This window comes from Panicum virgatum, chromosome 7N, assembly GCF_016808335.1.
Source record: "Panicum virgatum strain AP13 chromosome 7N, P.virgatum_v5, whole genome shotgun sequence".
NCBI lineage: Eukaryota > Viridiplantae > Streptophyta > Magnoliopsida > Poales > Poaceae > Panicum > Panicum virgatum.
The window spans coordinates 19496656-19514325 of record NC_053151.1 but is presented as its reverse complement, the minus strand read 5'-3'; the positions used below and the strand labels follow the sequence as shown (position 1 = coordinate 19514325).

Here is a 17670-nt window from a genome sequence, read left to right as displayed (position 1 = left end):
ATGACTCATGCCCCATGCAAATACCAAGGATATATAGTAGTGGAACAAGATAGCTATTTTGGTTTCGGTAGTAGAAAATAAACATGCTTGCGCATGTGACGGGCACCACCGATCCGACGACGGCAACCTCTGACTTTCCCAGCCATCATGTCCCTGAGCATTGGCTCTGGCAGCCGCCGCCACAGTATTGGGTGCCGAGCCCGCAGAAGCCGAACTTGCTGCAGCAAAGCCCGTTGGCGCACATGGCACCGCCGCCCTGGACGCCACACCGTTCAACTGCCTTCACCGGCTGCACGACGGTAGGCGCCCCAGAGCACTGGCTCTCTGGCACCCAACGCCACAGTACTGGGCACCGAGACCGCAGAAGCCGAACTTGCTGCAGCAGAGCCCGTTGGCGCACACGGCGCCACCACCCTGGACACCGCACCGCTCAACTGCCTTCACCGGTTCCACGGCAGTCGGGCTCCCATGGCAGTTGCTTTGGCAGCCAATGCCGCAATACTGAGCGGTTAGTCCGCAGAAGCCGAACTGGCTGCAGCATAGGCTGTTGGCACACACGGTGCCGCCGGCCTGGCGGCCACATTGCGGCACCGCCGCCTGGGCCTCTGCGGCCGCCGCGAAGTAGGCGAGGGCAAGCACGATAAGCGTTAGGGCTTTCCCGGCTAATAGGCCCGCTGCTGCGATCATGCGCTTCGGTGAATTTCCAACCATCTTGAATTGATTTGCTATCCGCATACGATGATGATCATGTGCGCCGGGGCTGCTTTATATAGAGCTTGGGAACCTATTGTCCCTGGTAATAACCAGGTGTGGATTGTGAAACCAGTTAACAATGACAGTTTTTTTTAAGTTTTCCTATACTAAACGGTATCGAGTTGAACGATTTGACTGTATTCAGACCATCCAACTGCATAAAGCCCTCGGTTCACTACTAGAAATGACGCCTTAGGCACCGGTTGAAGAGGTGCTTAGACACCGGTTTTACAACCGGTACCTCCAAACCGAGACCATTGGCCTCAGTCTAGGGCACCGGGTTTTTCACCCGGTGCCTTAGACATTCATTGGTACTGGTTGGTCTTTCCAACCTGTACCAAAATATTTTTGGCAAACAAAAAAAATAAGCAGGCATCCTGCTGACGACGCTCGGCCCCGGAGCTTCGCCTCGTCGCCGTCGCCGCTCCTGCTACCGCGCTCCGAGCCGCTCGTGGCCGCCGCTCCTACTGCCGCGCTCGGGGCCACCCCACCGTGTGCAGCCGCGGCCCTACGCCGCAGCCTTGCCGTGGAGGCCGCCCATGCCGCTGTCGACGCTCCGTGCTCCGCGGCCGGCCGTGCAGCGGAAGCAGCCCGCGCCGCCTGCCCTCACGTCTGCCACAGCACCCCCGCCTTGGCCACGCGCCGCCATGCGTGCAGCCCTGCGCAGCCGTTGCTCTACCACTCCCGCACCCGAAGTAGACTGCGCCGCTGCTCCTGCTCATGGTGAACGTCTTCACGCTGCTGCACAACAAGAACCTGCAGTGGAGAAACTTCAAACAAAAAATACTTCCTCAAAACCCAACGGAGCAAGATGAAATTTGAACCACAGATGTGAAAACACTAGGCCTAACAGATCCACGAAGAAGATTGCGAAACGATCAAGAATCCATCACGAATCAAGAGAAAAACCAAACGCCCTATCAAGAACTCGTATTTGGGGAAAACTCAAAATCCAAGCCAATTTGCGAGAGATTAGGAGGGGGATTGAAGCAATATTGCTCAAAAAGATCCTAGCAACAAAACCCCTAAAGAAATTTCATGAATTTGGAGTGAAATTGCGATGAACAAAAATTACCAGAAAATCCACCGGAAAATCGCAAAAAAAATTTAACTCTTGGAGAGGCCCTGGTCGCAGCTACCAAGGCTGAAATGGGGCTCCATGGGGGAGGAAGTAGAGGCGGAGGGGCATGGCCAGACTCTGATCCTCGCGCGCGCTGGTGAAAAAGGAGGGGAGACAGCCCTCGCACTCGCGGTGCGGCCCTCGCGCTCCACCACGGCGGCGGGAGGATGCGGCCGTGTGCGAAGAGGTCGTCGGCCGTGCGCGGAGGGAGCAAGGGAGGCCCGTCGCTCCGCCGTCGGGGGTAGGCTGCTCCTCGGCCCTGCCCCTCCGCCGCCGGCCCGTGCACGGCGGCGAACTCCAGGAGGCGGCGCGGGTGCTCGCCGGTGCAGGGAGGAGGGGAGGGGGCGGAGCAGGGGAAGGGCCAGAGCAAGGAGGGGCAGCGTGCGTGGGAGAGAGAGGGAGGAAGGAGAGAGAGTGACCGGGGAGAGAGATGAGAGCTCATCAGGTGCCGAAGATACTTTAAAATATTGCGAGTTGGGAGCTCAGGTACCTAACGCATGCATTGGCACCGGGTCATAGCTTTACCCGGTGCTAATGTCTGCTCTAAAGGCATCGGGTCGTGCCATTACCCGGTGCCATTCATGCATAGACTAATCGAAACCGGCTTATGGTATTAACCGGTACCTTTGATATTCAATTGGTACCGGTTTCTGGCGCGGCGCAACTTTTCGGCGCTTGGCGCAGGCCAAAAGTACCGGCTGTTGTTACAACCGGTACCAATGTCTAGTATCAGTACCGGTTGCAACATTAGTTGGTACTTTTGGCCTGGACCTTTGGCTTGTTTTCTAGTAGTGGTTACTCCGGTCGAATTAACCATGGCCGTGCCTTCAATATAAACAATAAATGTTCTTTCAGAAAGAATCATATTGGACCACGGTCGTTGGCAAACCACACATGCCGCGTGCCTGGCTTCATCCTTGGACCTCGCAGACTCCGGAGACGCCGGCCGCCGGGCAAAAGGACGATGCAGTCGTCGGGCTCGACGCGGACCATGAGAACACTACTAGAAAACACGCCATGGGAACCGGTTGGAAACACCATTCGGCATCGGTTTTCCAACCAGTTCCCCCAAACTGAGATCAATGGCGTCTCCCTAAGACCCCGGTTATTTAACCTGGTGCCTTAGGCTTCGTGGTAGCCGCTTTGGCACCGGTTGGTCTTTCCAACCGGTGCCAATGACTTTTTTTCTTTTTTTCCAAATCTAGTTTTGTTTGTTATATTTATTGCTATTTATTTTTTTATAATTGCTAAACATACTTGAGCTCTACAGTACTATACGTTCATTGGTCATTCGTGTTCGTTTTCAGAGAATATTTGAATCTAACTAAAAGTGAAATGCGAGCATATAATTAAGCTAATTAGATGAACTAATATATTTACAAATATACAAATATCAAGGCATCACGTTTAAAAATATTTACAAATGTACAAGTTATGTTTGTAGTCCAACTACTGGCCCCCTCAGGAGCTCGACGGAAGTCCTCTATGGATGTGACCGTCATGGTAGAACTCGCCTCTAGGATTCAAGATCTCGTTCAAAATGAATCCGGCGAGCTGCTCGCACTCGGCGTTGATCCGATCAGTAGAGTAACATTCATCCCCCATTTGAAACATCTATCATTTATGAAAAAAGGATTAAGATCATGTGTGTTAATACAATTATGAAAATGTACTAGTGAACGGTTTGGACGTTCTCTCATGTCCTCATCAGTAGTCTTCCCGCATGGAGTCATGATGTGTAAGTAGTCGCATACATAGTACCCGTATCAATCAGTTCCTTGTTGTTGTGTCGCACACTTAAGGAGAAACAAATAAATTACTCAATTTAGAATAATTTGGGATTATATACTTAACTAGACAAATCTTTGTGAATCAACATACCGGATAATCTATTTTAACGTTCAGTTCGGGCCTCCATTGACCACGTCCTTTGTTATTTTTCACAATTTTTTTCCAAACCCTGCGCTCAAAGTTAAGTTTGATATTCAGGAATTGTTATTAACAAAAAAAGGATTTAATTGTGCAAACTGAACTTACCTGTTCAAGGGGTCTATGATAAGTTGGATTTCGGATTTTGGATTTCTCATTGAGTCAAAGACTATAAGATTGCCGGTCTCTATGGAAAGTATGAGTAAAATCCAACAATAACTGCAGATATAGATATGATATATACATACATGCATTAGACGACTTAATATTTATTTAGTAATATAACAGAGGATTGAGTCGACCAAGACTTACCCAAAATTGTATGGTATGAATATATAGGATTTGTAATTTTGCCTAGTCAATGAATCGTACATGTTTTGGCACGTTTCCTTGTAATTTTCGTTGAGCACTTTCTGGTTGACTAGCAAAGGAGACATGAAGCCGATCTGATGGTGCTATCCATGTTTTCGGCTTCTTTGGGTCTCCTGTCTAAATGATACAATAGAAATTTTATAATGCATACATATAATTATGTTTTTGTTAACAAAAAGTATTAATGTAGAAGTAAGTGATACTTACAAAACCCAAATGGTGATGATAGAGGCGTCGAGGGCTTGTTGATGGTAAATGTGATATAAATTTTCGAAGCACACCCAGAAGTCGTCCTCCCCGCGGAAGAAATCATGGTCACGATACTTGACTCCAAACATTTTCCCTTCGTCATTTGACATTCACAGGTACCATCTATGCAAATTAAACATCTGCGTGCCTAGACTTTTCTCCTCTTCCTCAGTGAAAAAAGGTTTTCCATGCTAGAATGGAGTAAGAATGGGAGCGACAGGGATTTCCGCCTCCACTTGCCCCGTTGCCTCCTCTAGCGTTAATCCAGTTTCAGAAAGAAATATCGCGGCCTGTAGGTCCGCCTGGAGTTGTACGTCCGTCGGGTGTAGGAGTGGCAACCTTGGCACCCGGAGGGGCTCGAGTTCTTTTTGTTGTGTGCCAAGCTGAGGAATGGTCTTGCCACATTTTTTCTTCACATTTCTCACCTTGTGTGCCTTTGTCAGAGTACGTTCATAGTCCAAGGATAAGCTTTTCGGTTGTGGTGGGTTGTCTAGGCTCGCGAGAAGCTTTTTCCCTAATTCTAGAGGTACCTTTTCCCTCGGCGGGGGGACTTTACACTTCAACTGTTTTTTTATATATCGAGCAGTGTCCTCTTCCAACTCCTCAGCGGTCTTCTCGTAGGTCAATTTTCTTTCGACCGTTTTCTGCTTCTTCTTTGAGGGTCTAGCTGCCAGGAGGGATGCTGTCTTTTTCTTTCCTTTTTTTGGTGCAGGAGGAGTTGGAGTACTCGTGGCCCTTTGCGCCGGCGGAGACAGTGGTGAAGGAACTGGTTGTGGGGACGGCGGTGAGGGAGGCCGCGGAGACGGGCGATCGGTCTGCACAGGAGCTGTTGTGCTTGCAGTAAGTTTGATGTCGGCCTTGTGCCATAGAACGACCCCGTGCAGTGCGTCTCCCAATGTCTTCTCTCCATCCCCTCCAACGAAGTCGAACTCAAGATCCTCATTGTTTCCAACTATCTGCTCGACTGTGATGGAGGTGTAGCCAGGGGGTATCGGCCTTCCATGAATTGTAGTAGAAGGATTCAGGGGCAGGGCTGACCTGTATGCGACATGAATGGATATATTCCTTGCTTGCACATGAAGCTCGCATGGTGTCGGCATGGTGACATCATCCACTAGATACCTCTGGTCATCTACCGCCGTTGGCTGAATCTGGGGTTGCTGTTCAGCTTGTACGTCGAGCGCCACCGTGGATGCACAGCTGCTGCGTCGCTGAGAGGCCGGGCTTATCACAATATCCGGGTGCGACCCAGCAGTGCCCCCTTTGGCTCAGAGCTAGCTGCACTGCCTCATTGACCCTGGCGTCCATCTGAAATTCCAAGGACGCAACCTTCCTGTTCATCTCTTCTTGTATGGCATGGAGTTTCTCTTCCTGTTCGGCTTTGCTCTTTCGGTGAGTCTTGTAAGAGGAATCTCCGGCCCAAGCAACTTTCCATTGGACCACGCCGGTGCCGCGGGCTCGTCTAGGGTGTTCCGGATTCTTTAATGCCCTTGTCAGCTCATTATTTTCCCTTTGTGGCTGGAATGTTCCTTGTTGGGCCTCATCTATTGCAGCGACCAGATCGCGGGATACTTCTTGCATATGCTCGGGCATGACCAAAGTTCCATCCCACTGGTTTAGTGTCACGCCATTAGCAAATAACCACCACTTGGATCTATCCGGCCAATCCCAAGTCGTCGGCCTGATGCCTCTGTCCATAAGGTCCTGTTCCATCTTCTGCCATTTCTTTATTGCCTTCTTGTACCCTCCAGCCCCAAGGTGGTGGCTGTACTTCTTATTTGCTGCATTCTCCTTGGCCTGTTAGGATTTTTCTTGGGATTCCTCTGAAAGTTTGTATTGTTTGAACTCCTCCCAATATGGTTTAACTTGAGAAAGATCGTCCCAGATTGGCTCCTTATCCTTCTTGATGTAATTGGTGTACAACTTCTTCTTGAAACCTGCAAAGGCAAGGGTCATCTTTTTCAAGGCACATTTCTTCACAAGTTCTTCGTCAACTCCTTCAGGAAGAGTGAACATATCCTTGAGTTCTGTCCATAGCATTTCCTTCTGATGTGGAGGCACGGCGTGTTGCTGTTCTTCTGGTTTGCTCGATTTCCATAGTCTTGTGGTGATCGGAATTCTCGCCCAAACAATAACCCCACATTGGTTGAGAAATTTTATGCTAGCAGCCTCTGGAGCACTTGGACAGCCCTCCGCGTCCACTTCTGTAATGACCTATCTTCCCTCCATTTTCTTGGTTGGCCGGCGTCTCCCTTTTGACTGACTCAACGAAGTCGATGCGGAGGTGGACTAAATTACAAAAAAAGATATGTTAATAGTAAAATTAATCCCCTAAAAGTCAACATGTATATAGTTTTAAGATTCATACTGGAACATGCTGCTGATGATTGGGCGGCGGCGCAAAGTCATCATCTTCTTCATCGGCATCTCCAGACATATTCAGAAAGGAATCAGCTGTCCGAGCATCTTCTTTAGCGATTTGCTGGGTGGTGTTGGCCCTCGTATCTTCATTTATTGCGTCCAACATGTATTGCTCGGCGGCCTTATCATCACCGAAGGGGTCCATTCCTTAACTGAAACCGTAAAAATGTGTTAGAGTATGTGTCCATCATTAACTGTGTATTGTCCAACATGTGTGTGTGTGTGAGTGTGTGTGTGAGTGTGTGCATGAGTGTGTGTGTGTGTGTGCGCGCGCGCGAGAGACCGAGCGTCGGTGAGGAGACAGCGAGAGAGTGTGTGTGTGTGAGAGTGAGCTAGCGAGAGACCGAGCGTTGAACGAATATGTGTGAGTGTGTGTGTGAGAGAGTGAGCGAGCGAGAGACCGAGCGTTGAACGAATATGTGAGTGTGTGTGTGTGTGTGAGAGAGTGAGCTAGCGAGAGACCGAGCGTTGAACGAATATGTGTGAGTGTGTGTGTGAGAGAGTGAGCGAGCGAGAGACCGAGCGTTGAACGAATATGTGTGTGTGTGTGAGAGAGAGAGAGAGAGAGTGAGAGAGCGAGAAACCGAGCATCGGTGAGAACGAGACAACGAGAGTTAGCGAGAGACCGAGCGTCGGTAAGAAGGAGAGAGCGTCGGTGAGTGAGTGAGCGAGAGACCGAGCGTTATTCACTCTTTATTTAAATAAATAAAAGCACAACTCACTCTCTATTTAAATAAATAAAAGCATTATTCACTCTCTATTTAAATAAATAAAAGCATTATTCACTCACTATTTAAATAAATGAAAGCACTACTCACTCTCTATTTAAATAAATAAAAGCATTATTCACTCTCTATTTAAATACATGATTAAATAAAGTCTTTGAATGACACAATTATACACTACATAAGACATAATGCATTATACACTCTCTAATTCTTTAATGCATTATACACTCTCTATTTAAATTATTAAAAACATTTCCCATAATATATCTATAGTAAAATTAAAAACATTTCCTATTTACTAATACATTATACACTCTCTATTCTATATATCTATAATAATTAAAAGCATTTCCTATTAACTAATAGAAACAATTAATATATCTATAATGCATTATGTAAAAAAAATGGCCGGCGGCCGCGCCCATACCACGTCGGGGACGACGTACGACGCGGCGTCAAGTCGAGGGGGGCCGGCAGGTCGAGGAGGCGGCGCGCAGGGGACGGCGCGGCGACGTCGAGGCAGGCCGGCGGGTCGAGGAGGCGGCGCAGCGGACGACGCGGTGATGTCGAGGCGGAGCCGACGGCGCATAGGGGCGGGGTCGGTGAAAGGCCCTTGTTTGGTTTTGGTAATTGAGTGACAGCTTAGATGGACTAATAAGTGTTTATGTCGAGATACACAGGAGATTAGTCCACACAAAGACACTAGTATGAGCAACATGTGCCATGGAGGAGAAATGGCTAAGTGTTGATGCTATGCTCATACAGTGTGATGAAGGAACTCATTGCATATGAGACATGACATGGAGTCATGTGACCAAAGTGGAGAAGATCAAGACAAGGCTTGGCTTGATGGACCGGTTGCAATGGAGAAGGGCAAGTCAAGGTTTTGAAGCGATGGACCGCGAGGCGGTGAAGCTTGGGCAAGACCTGACGCCGATGGACCGAGACAACAGTGAAGAGTGGGCATGGTCAAGTTCGATGGACTAAAGAGGTCATGTGATGATATAGAGTGGATCATATCATTTATGATTGTGTTGGTGCATTGGTTGCATCGACACTTGGAGGATGGAGTTGATGAATGGAGAAAAAATGGAAATGCGCAAGGCAAAGGTATGACTTGTAGGGCATTTCATTTCACCGGTCAAAGGTTGTGTAGAGAAGTGTATGACCAAATTTAGAATAGATAGCCGTACTATCAAGAGGGGCAAACTTGTTTGCATATCGGTCATCTAGTGCCACTAGAGTGACCTAACATTGCGATGTTACTAGGATCGAGTGGTGTGGTGAGATCAAGTGAAAAACCTTTGAAAATGATTGTGAAAATGCTAACACATATGCACTTGGTGTTGTTCACATGGTGGTGTTGGCACAGTTGCAAAGGAGAAAGTATTGGAGTTGATGTTGATCAACTTGTGAGAAAAAGGAATGTTAGGCGGACGGTCTGGCCCTGTTGGGCGGACGGTCCGCCAGTATAACTCATGTTTGGCCAGAGAGGGTGCAGCTTTGGTTGGGCTTGAAGGCCGTACTGCGGACGGTCCGCCCTTGGGGCCCGGACAGTCCGCAGGTGTTTTAAAAAATTTGTCCAAAGAGGTTGTTTGTCTGGCAAGGGCTGAAAGGTTGAACTGCGGACGGTCCGGCCCAGGGGAGCGGACAGTCCGCAGGTCAGTTGAGAATTTGACCAGAGACGTCTTGGGTCTCTGGTGGGTTTTAAGAGTGAAGGGCGGGCGGTCCGCCCATGTGGTGCGGACGGTCCACCGGTCATTTGAGAAAATGACCAGAGATGTTTTCGCTTATGGTGGGTTGCATGAAGTGAAGGGTGGACGGTCCGCCAAAGGGGTGCGGACGGTCCGCCCCTCTCTGAGGGTTCAGAGTGTCTGAACGGCAGACGGTCCGCCCCTAGGGCGCGGACAGTCCGCGAGGGCTCTAATGGTCGACTCTGACACATAATCATTGCAGATCTAGCCGTTGGGTTTGAATTACGGACAGTCCGGTTTTTGTGAGGTGTACAGTCCGTGAAAGCTCTGTTTTCACAGAATTTGAGTATAACAGCTAGTTTGGGGCCTCCCTATATAAATAGAGGGTGTGGCCGGCCATTTGAGGTGGCTGAGCACCTTGGGGACTTGGTGTTCTTGTGTGAGAGTGCTTGATAGCCCTCTACTCACTCTAACCTGATAGTAATCATCCGATCGAGTGCGAGAGCGATTCTAGTGCGATTGCTTTGAGAGATTGCATCGAGTGGCACTAGGTGATCGTGTTGCAAGCCGGTGTGCTTGTTACTCTTTGAGGTTGCCACCTCCTAGACGGCTTGGTGGCAAGAGGCTCCGTTGAAGCCCACAAGAAGATTGTGCGGTGCTCTGGAGAAGAGATTGTGAGGGGTATTGTGCTCACCCCGCGGGAGCCGCGAAGAGCAACTCTAGTTGAGCGAGACGTGAAGAGGAACAAGTGGTCCGGCCGGATCATGTGCTAGAGCTCTGTGTGAGCACTCCACGTGGGAGAGTGTGACTTGAGAGTCACCACTAGCAAGAGGATCGGCGGCAACCTTGGAGCTTGTTTCAACGGGGATTAGTTTGGTGGCAACCAAGTGAACCTCGGGATAAAAATCACCGTGTCAACGTGTTCATCTCTTCTTGGTGGTTTGCATTCTCCAAATCACAAGCCTTGTATTTACATTCATGTGGTTTGCATTCTCCAAATCACAAGCCTTGTATTTACATTCATATATACCTTGTGCTTGTGTAGTTGCTCTCTAGTGATTAGTTAGCTTGTGTAGCTTGCTAATCATCTTCTTGCTTGTGTAGTTAGAAGTAGAGATCCTAGTGTAACTAGTTAGCTTGTGTAGCTTAATTAGTTGCTCTTGCTTAGATTGTGTGGCTAAGCAAGTTGAGCTTTTGGGTTTGGATTGTGTATCTTTGTCCTTGGGCATCTAGTGAGTTTAGGTTTGGCTTTGTGCTTTTGCTCATTAGAATTGTATAGGAGCACCCCCGGTTTGTGAAGTACTAGTGCTTAGACTTGTGTGGCTTGGTATTAGAATTGTTAGGAGAGCTCTTACTAGCTTGACACTCCATTTGCTTTGTGTAGGATCTTTTTGGAGGTGCCTTAGAGTCATAGTTAGAGGGGTGAAGTCTTGGTTAAGTGAATAGTTTCAATTCCGCATAAGTTTCGGTTAGCCGGCACAATTAGTTTTAGAAAGGACTATTCACCCCTCCTCTAGTCCGCCATCTCGACCCTACAAGAGGTATTAGAGCCGAGGTCTCTCATTTGTGGTCCTTACCGACCCGAGAGGATGGCGACTTATGGGCTAGATGTTGAGTGTCCACATATTTTTGATGGCACACACTTTGCACGGTGGAAAAATTGGATGATATGCAATTTTAAGTTTATTTGCCCTCAAATGTGGTGGATGGTAGATGTAAGCTTTTCTCATGTGTTAGTTGAAGGAAATCTAACTCAAACACTAGAGAAATGCCTACCTCTAGACATCCAAACTACTAATATATTGTTTAGATCTTTGCATGATTGCATACTTGGTGAGATCATGGATATAAAAACTGCCCACGAGATTTGGAGTTATCTCAATGAGAAATATGGGGCGGCCTCCGATGATGATGATAAGCCCAAGGAGGGAGTGCATGAGGATGATGAGCACATCCACGACATTGTGGTTGTGGAAGATTGTTCCACCTCATGGTCAAGTGATGATGATGATGATGATCAATCTACAACAAGCTCACTTAACAAGGTTGATGATGACAATTCATGTGTTGCAAATAATGATTCTACTCCAAACACACTTGATGGTCAAGTTGATTCATGCACGGATGATATTGCTATGTCAAGCTCATCTCCATCGCCACATTGCTTCATGTCACAAGGTGACACAAAGGTATCAAATTGCAATGTGATTGATCTTAATTCATATGATGAGCTCTTGAGTAGATATGCTAGCATGACCAAATTATTTGAGAAAGTGTTAGCTAAAACAATCAAATTGGATAAAGAAAACTCTTTTCTCAAAGACACATATGAACAACAAAAGCATCTAATTTATGTCATGAGTTGTTCATATGAGGAGTTAAAATTGACTCATGAGGAGCTTAGTGTTGCTCATGAGAACTTGGTACTAGACCATGCTTTACTCACTAACAAGCTCTCTAGTAAAGGAATTAAAACTAGTGAGAGCTCATCACATGGGTTAAAGGATCAATTGCAAAATGTTGCTAACCCTTGTGATGTAGGCAAGAAGCATGTATCCACCTCATGTGATGATTTATTATCTATGCCATGTTTTTCACAATTAGATGCTTGTTCTACTTCTATGTCTTGTGAGACTAACCTTTTGAAGGAGAACAATAAGCTCAAAAGAGAAGTGAAGAATTTGCTTGCCAAGATAGAAAGGTGCTACAACTCCAAAGTCACCTTTGAGCATATATTGAAGAATCAACGACACTATGGCAAGAAGCATGGGCTTGGTTTCAAGGGTGGATTGACCAAGAAAGAGAGAAAGAGGAAGAAGAAAGAAGAAAAGATGGAAAAGCAACAACAATTAAAGCTATTCTATTTCATGTGCTATCGATGCCATGAAAGGGGACATCTTGCAAATGGTTGTCCAAACAAAGAGAAGGCTCAACCAAAGCCTAGAGTTATGCAAGGGAAGTCACCCCAACATCAAGTCAAGATCAACCATGATAATCAAGTTGATGACTTGAAGATGATGAAAAAGAGAACAAAAAGGGGTGGCAAGGCAAGAGCAAGACATCCAACTCATATTCAAGATGCCAAGATGTTGAGCAAGAACAAGATTCAAGAGAAGAATCCACATGCTCACATCAAGTGCAATAGTTGTGCACCATTGGGTCACCTAGCTTCGGGTTGCCCAAACAAGCTTGAGAAGAAGGCTCAAGCAAATAATGAGAAGCTAGGCAATGAGGAGCATCAAATGAGCAATGAAGAATAGGCTCAACAAAAGAGAAAATGCTACTTATGCCGGGAAAGGGGACACATGGCTCATTCATGTCCCCTAGGTAAAGATCCTAAGCCTATTTCAATTAATGCAAATACTATGCTTAGGAACAAGGATAATAATGGTACCTCTTCGGTTGCTATTGCGAAACATCCCGCTATCCATACTAAGGCATTGCCTAAGTATGTTGCTCCTAACTTGAGAGGACCCAACCTAGTTTGGGTACCATCAAAACGTGGATGAATATATGTAGGTACCAAAGGCATTGGAGGCTTGATTCAAATGAAATTTATATTGTTGATGATCTTATAGTTGAATCAAGAAATTGAAACTTATTGCATCCACCAAACCCCAATGCCATGACAAGTCAATGAAGTCTAAAGTGCTTTCGACATACAAGTAAAATTATCTAGTTGTGGGAAATTCATTGGGGCTTGGAAATTTTTTGGGAGGAATCTTACTTTTGGATGATCAATGAGTTATCATGGGTTTCATGCTGTTTTTGTATTATTTGGAAACATCTATGAGCAATGATTCCAATTCAAAGTTGAAATTGTGAAAGATGGCAAAATTCTGGGCTGTCTGAAATTTGGTAGTGCGGACGGTCTGCGGGTAAGAGGCGGACGGTCCGCCGTTCATGAGATTTGTCACCAGAGGCTCTGCAGAAAGATGTTTCAGCCGAAAAATATACCGCGGACGGTCCGCGGGTCATCGGTACAACCGGTTAGCTTCGGATACACCAGTGGTGTGCCCACGGGTCATTGGTGCAACCGGTTAGTTTCGGATACATCGGTGGTGTGCCCACTGATCAAAGCGCGGACGGTCCGCCAAGAGTCCGCGGACGGTCCGCCAAGAGTCCGCGGACAGTCCGCCAGTATTGAAAAAGAATCTACCAGAGGCGGTTTCAGTTCGGGACTCATGTTAAAGTTAGATTGCGGACGGTCCGCCCATGGACCGCGGACGGTCCGCTCTTGCTGTTTTTAGGTGGATCCTGGCAGCTAGACTTATTATGAGCTACAAAGGTATATCTCTAGTTGATCACATTCATTTGGGTGCATATGAGATGCTTGAATTGTATATATATGCTCTTGTTGCTTGCTATAAGATGTTTGAATGGATTAAATGCTTAGTAATCAAAATTAAGTTAGTTTGAATGGATATGATCATGAGATAACTTTTAGTATGTGATATCATTATATATATGTCTTGTGAGAGTATTCAAACAAGTTGACATCAAGTTTAATTCAATTTGATGAAGTATAGCTTAATTGTTCAAAATCTGTCCTTTATTGAAAATCTGAGTAAGCTAAAAAGATAGCCATAGTTGGATGATCAAATCTATTTGGATTGGCTTGAAATTCGGTATGCATGCCCTACACTTATGGTACTAGTTGCTGTATATGTTTCATGAGAATATGATGAGGGATACTTTGGTTTTGGAGTTGATCTTGCCAATACATGTGCAGCAGTTTTTAGCATAGACCCATGAGTAAAGATGTGAAATCTGGTAGCAATCTAGAAATGCATTGAAGCTCAAATTTTTATGGCTACTATATGACTTAGTGTCACACATCTCCACAAAATCTCATGACAATTGAACATGTACTTTGAGAGATATGACCTATTCTTTGAGAAGTACAAAATCTGCCAGAAAAATGACAAATATTGGAATGATTGAGTGTCATTTAGATTGAAAGGTCCTCAAGTTGGAATCATCTTTATAAGTGGTTGAGGAACCTATGTTTGGTTTTGAGAAGAGCTAAAAGAATGACAAGTGTTGGGTACAAGACCATTTGAGTGTACTTATCACATTTTTGGTACTCAAATTGGAAGATCAAGACTAAGCAAAGTAGAAAGAAAAGGACTTAAAGAAGACTTGAAAATTATTTATCATTTTTAGTCCATCATCTTGATCAATCAACCAAAGTCATTCAAGTGAGTGTAAAGAATGGTTCTTGGAGAGATCACTTCTCCCTAGAGAGGGACCGAGTCACCCAAGAGTGGGATGGACAAGCAAGGTGCTAGGAAGGCCGACATGGAAATGGTAATCTAGGGATTATTAAAGACGCTTAGTTGAAGCTATCAAATGGGTTGATCAAGAAAAGCAAGCAACACCCAAAATAGAGAGATTCATGCAAATTCAAGTGATATTCAAATAGTATTCTCTCATGCAAGCAAAGATTAAAGAGATGAAGCAAGCCAACCACAACAAGATAGTGCACTTGATCATAAGTGGTATTCATTTCATATGGGTGAAGTATGGTTTTTATATTGGCATTCATTGTCTTCACCAAGCTTATAAATTAGACTTCATATTGCTATTTGGAGATCAAAATTGGAATCTAATGACTATCCTCTACTCCAAGATAGCAAAGGTAAAATTGATTGGCATATGCATACATACATTTCAAAGGACATGATTAGTGCATATAGTCATATATAGTGATCATTCATGGAAAATAAAATGGTTTCAAATGTTTATATGGTACCACTATTGCTTCTATGCTTGATATGATCTAGTGGTAGTATATGATATGTTCATGAGCTAGTAAACCGAAGTAGTTGATCTAGAAAATGAGTTTTCAAGTGTTTAACTCAACATTGTCAAGATAACCCTTAGAATGAGGCGTGAAGAAGCTTGTCATTGGTTCAAACCGAGTTAGATCATTTGGGCAAGTAATCTAGATCAAGTCAAAGAGAAAGAAGCTCATGAAAATAATCTAGTTCAAGAATTGGTTATATTTGTCAAATTCATCAAGTGGTCCATCATCATTCCTACAAGTGGTATTATATTCTACACTTGGTACACATGATCATACAAGTGGTATTTCATTCAAATAATATCTAGTCTATCAAATGGTGGTTCCTCAAGTGATCCTCAACTTTAAGTGATTAATTCAATTCAAGAAAGCTACCCTCGCCAACAAATGCTCAAGTTTTAAGTGGATTGGCAAATGCATTAACATAGGGGGAGGAACCCCACTACATGGTATAAAGGTCAAGGATCCTACAAGTGAAGCGTCCCCTCATAAGAGAAGACTTAAAAGTGATACAATATCAGTCCCAGGAGGTTGATAACACTTTTATTGCATCAGATGGTACATCACCGTACAACTCTACGCGGAAGTGGGCAGTGAAGCGCCACTATCGCGAGGATAACAACTAACACCCACACAACGATATTAACTACGAAGAGGGGGTCATCAGAGTCTTGCGCCATACGGAACTTCCTGCGGGTGACCCTATCCACAGGCAAGGTTGGGTACAGGACGGAACCTCTACTCAACGTCTTCGGGAACGAAGTCTGGATCTTCCTCTATAAAAATTAAGAATGGGGTGAGTACAACGTATTCAGCAAGTCCAACCACTCCCACGGAGGGGTATAAACACAATATAATGCACAGGGTGGATCAAGGCTAAGACTAAGGTTTGATTTGTGGAAAGCTAATTTTTATGCAGGGGTTCATTTGAAAGAAAGGACTTTTCAAAACAAGTTTTTCTTGTACCGAGGAACACATAGTGTTGACCCACACATGATTCAAGTTTTAAGCTGCTACCTTACTCCTCATCCACCGTAGCACACAGCACAACTGCCGGACACTTTTCCAAAACAACTCACGCCAACCCATCCATTCTCAGGAGAAACACTAGTTATGTGACCACACCGTAACTCGCGCAATACCGTGGGCATGGCTATTCGAATAGATTCTTAACTCTGCAGAGGTGTGCAACTTTACCCACAAGCGGGGTACCGCAACTCGATCACCTTAGTGTCGGTGCAGATCCCAACAAAGCCATTACCCACTTTAGCTAGACCTGACTAGCCATCACGGGATCCATCAAGGGATCATTGACCTATCACAGAGGTTTTAACCGGGGCATAAGTCACACAGAGCTAATTCCTTCTCCTTGATCACCCGTTGCTTTTAGCTCTCCTGATGGCTATCAGACTAACTAGTGGGGTTTATGCTAAGCCGTTGCCCATTCAACGGTTGAGTGGTTTGCACGATAGTGGAGTTAGGTGAGATGACACACCAACTCGGTCCTTAATTGTGACAAGATGGATCTCTCTCTTCCTTGCTCAACCACATAGGCACGAGCACACCATTTGGCAAATCACACAGAAGTGCCATCCATCCTATCTAAACTTATATTTCGAAAATTCCACATTTTTCCCTTCCCACACACTCACGCATTTTCCTTTTATAAAACAAGTCGTATCATGTTTAAGGTCCTAAGCGCTATAGCAGCGATTAACATCCAAACAAATCACATTCAGACATAAATCTAAGTGGTCAAGGAATGGTTATAACAAATCAAAGGGCGGCTATCCAACCATGTTTTCAGTAGGAAAACATATGCAATTTTATTAAATAGGCCAATAGGTTGTGTCTATAAAAACTAGGACAAAATATGCATCAAAGGGCGGGATTGAACTTGCCGTCTTCAAAGCCTTCCAGGAGGTCCTAATCGAAGTACTGTCCTTCGGGTTCAGGGTCGCAGAACTGGTCCTCGTTCGCTTGCTCGCAGTATTACTCATCGACGGGTTCTCCCTCATTCACACAATGATATACGACGCAAACAAACAAACACACAATCAAGAAAAAGAAATAAAAGTTTTATCGCCGAGCTCGATTCGGAAACAATTAAGATATGGATATAGGAGTAATATTTTTGAGCGATTTCCTAATGGCAAGGCCAAAACTATGTTAGGATTGGCGTGGTAAAGTTTCAGGTCGATCGGAGATTGTTTGGCGCATGAAATGATAGGTCAACGGGGTGTCTAAACAAGGGTCCAGGGACTTGTTTATAATTAGTTCTGAGATAACAGGGACTTGGTTGGAATTTTAGCAAACATCGGGGCCACTCTGGAAAAGTGTAGGGGTATATTTGAAACAAAGTTTATAGTGGAAGGGTTTATTTGTGAATAAAGAAAGTAGACAAGGGCCCTTTTGTAAAAAAATTATAAAGGGTGGGGGTTCTTAATTAAAATGGAAGAAGGAGAGGGCATAAGGGCAAAATAGCCCTTCATCTCCCTCCTCTCGACGCAGAGTAGGGGGGGCGCTGGGCACCGGCGGCGGCCCTCGTCGGCAGCCCAGGGCACGGCGGCGGCCGGGGTCAGGGGGAAAAGGGAGAGG

General features: G+C 45.6%; 1 long non-coding RNA gene and 1 pseudogene across 1 annotated transcript; both read right to left on the bottom strand.

The window, feature by feature from the left end:
* Positions 1 to 282: 282 nt before the first annotated feature.
* The window catches only part of LOC120680988, a 49032-nt pseudogene continuing 31644 nt past the window's right edge, over positions 283 to 17670 (bottom strand).
* On the bottom strand, positions 871 to 1960 carry LOC120680666. Its single transcript, XR_005677762.1, has 2 exons — positions 1893 to 1960; positions 871 to 1509 (listed from the first exon to the last, which is right to left on the bottom strand). It is a non-coding gene; the product is annotated as an uncharacterized LOC120680666 (long non-coding RNA).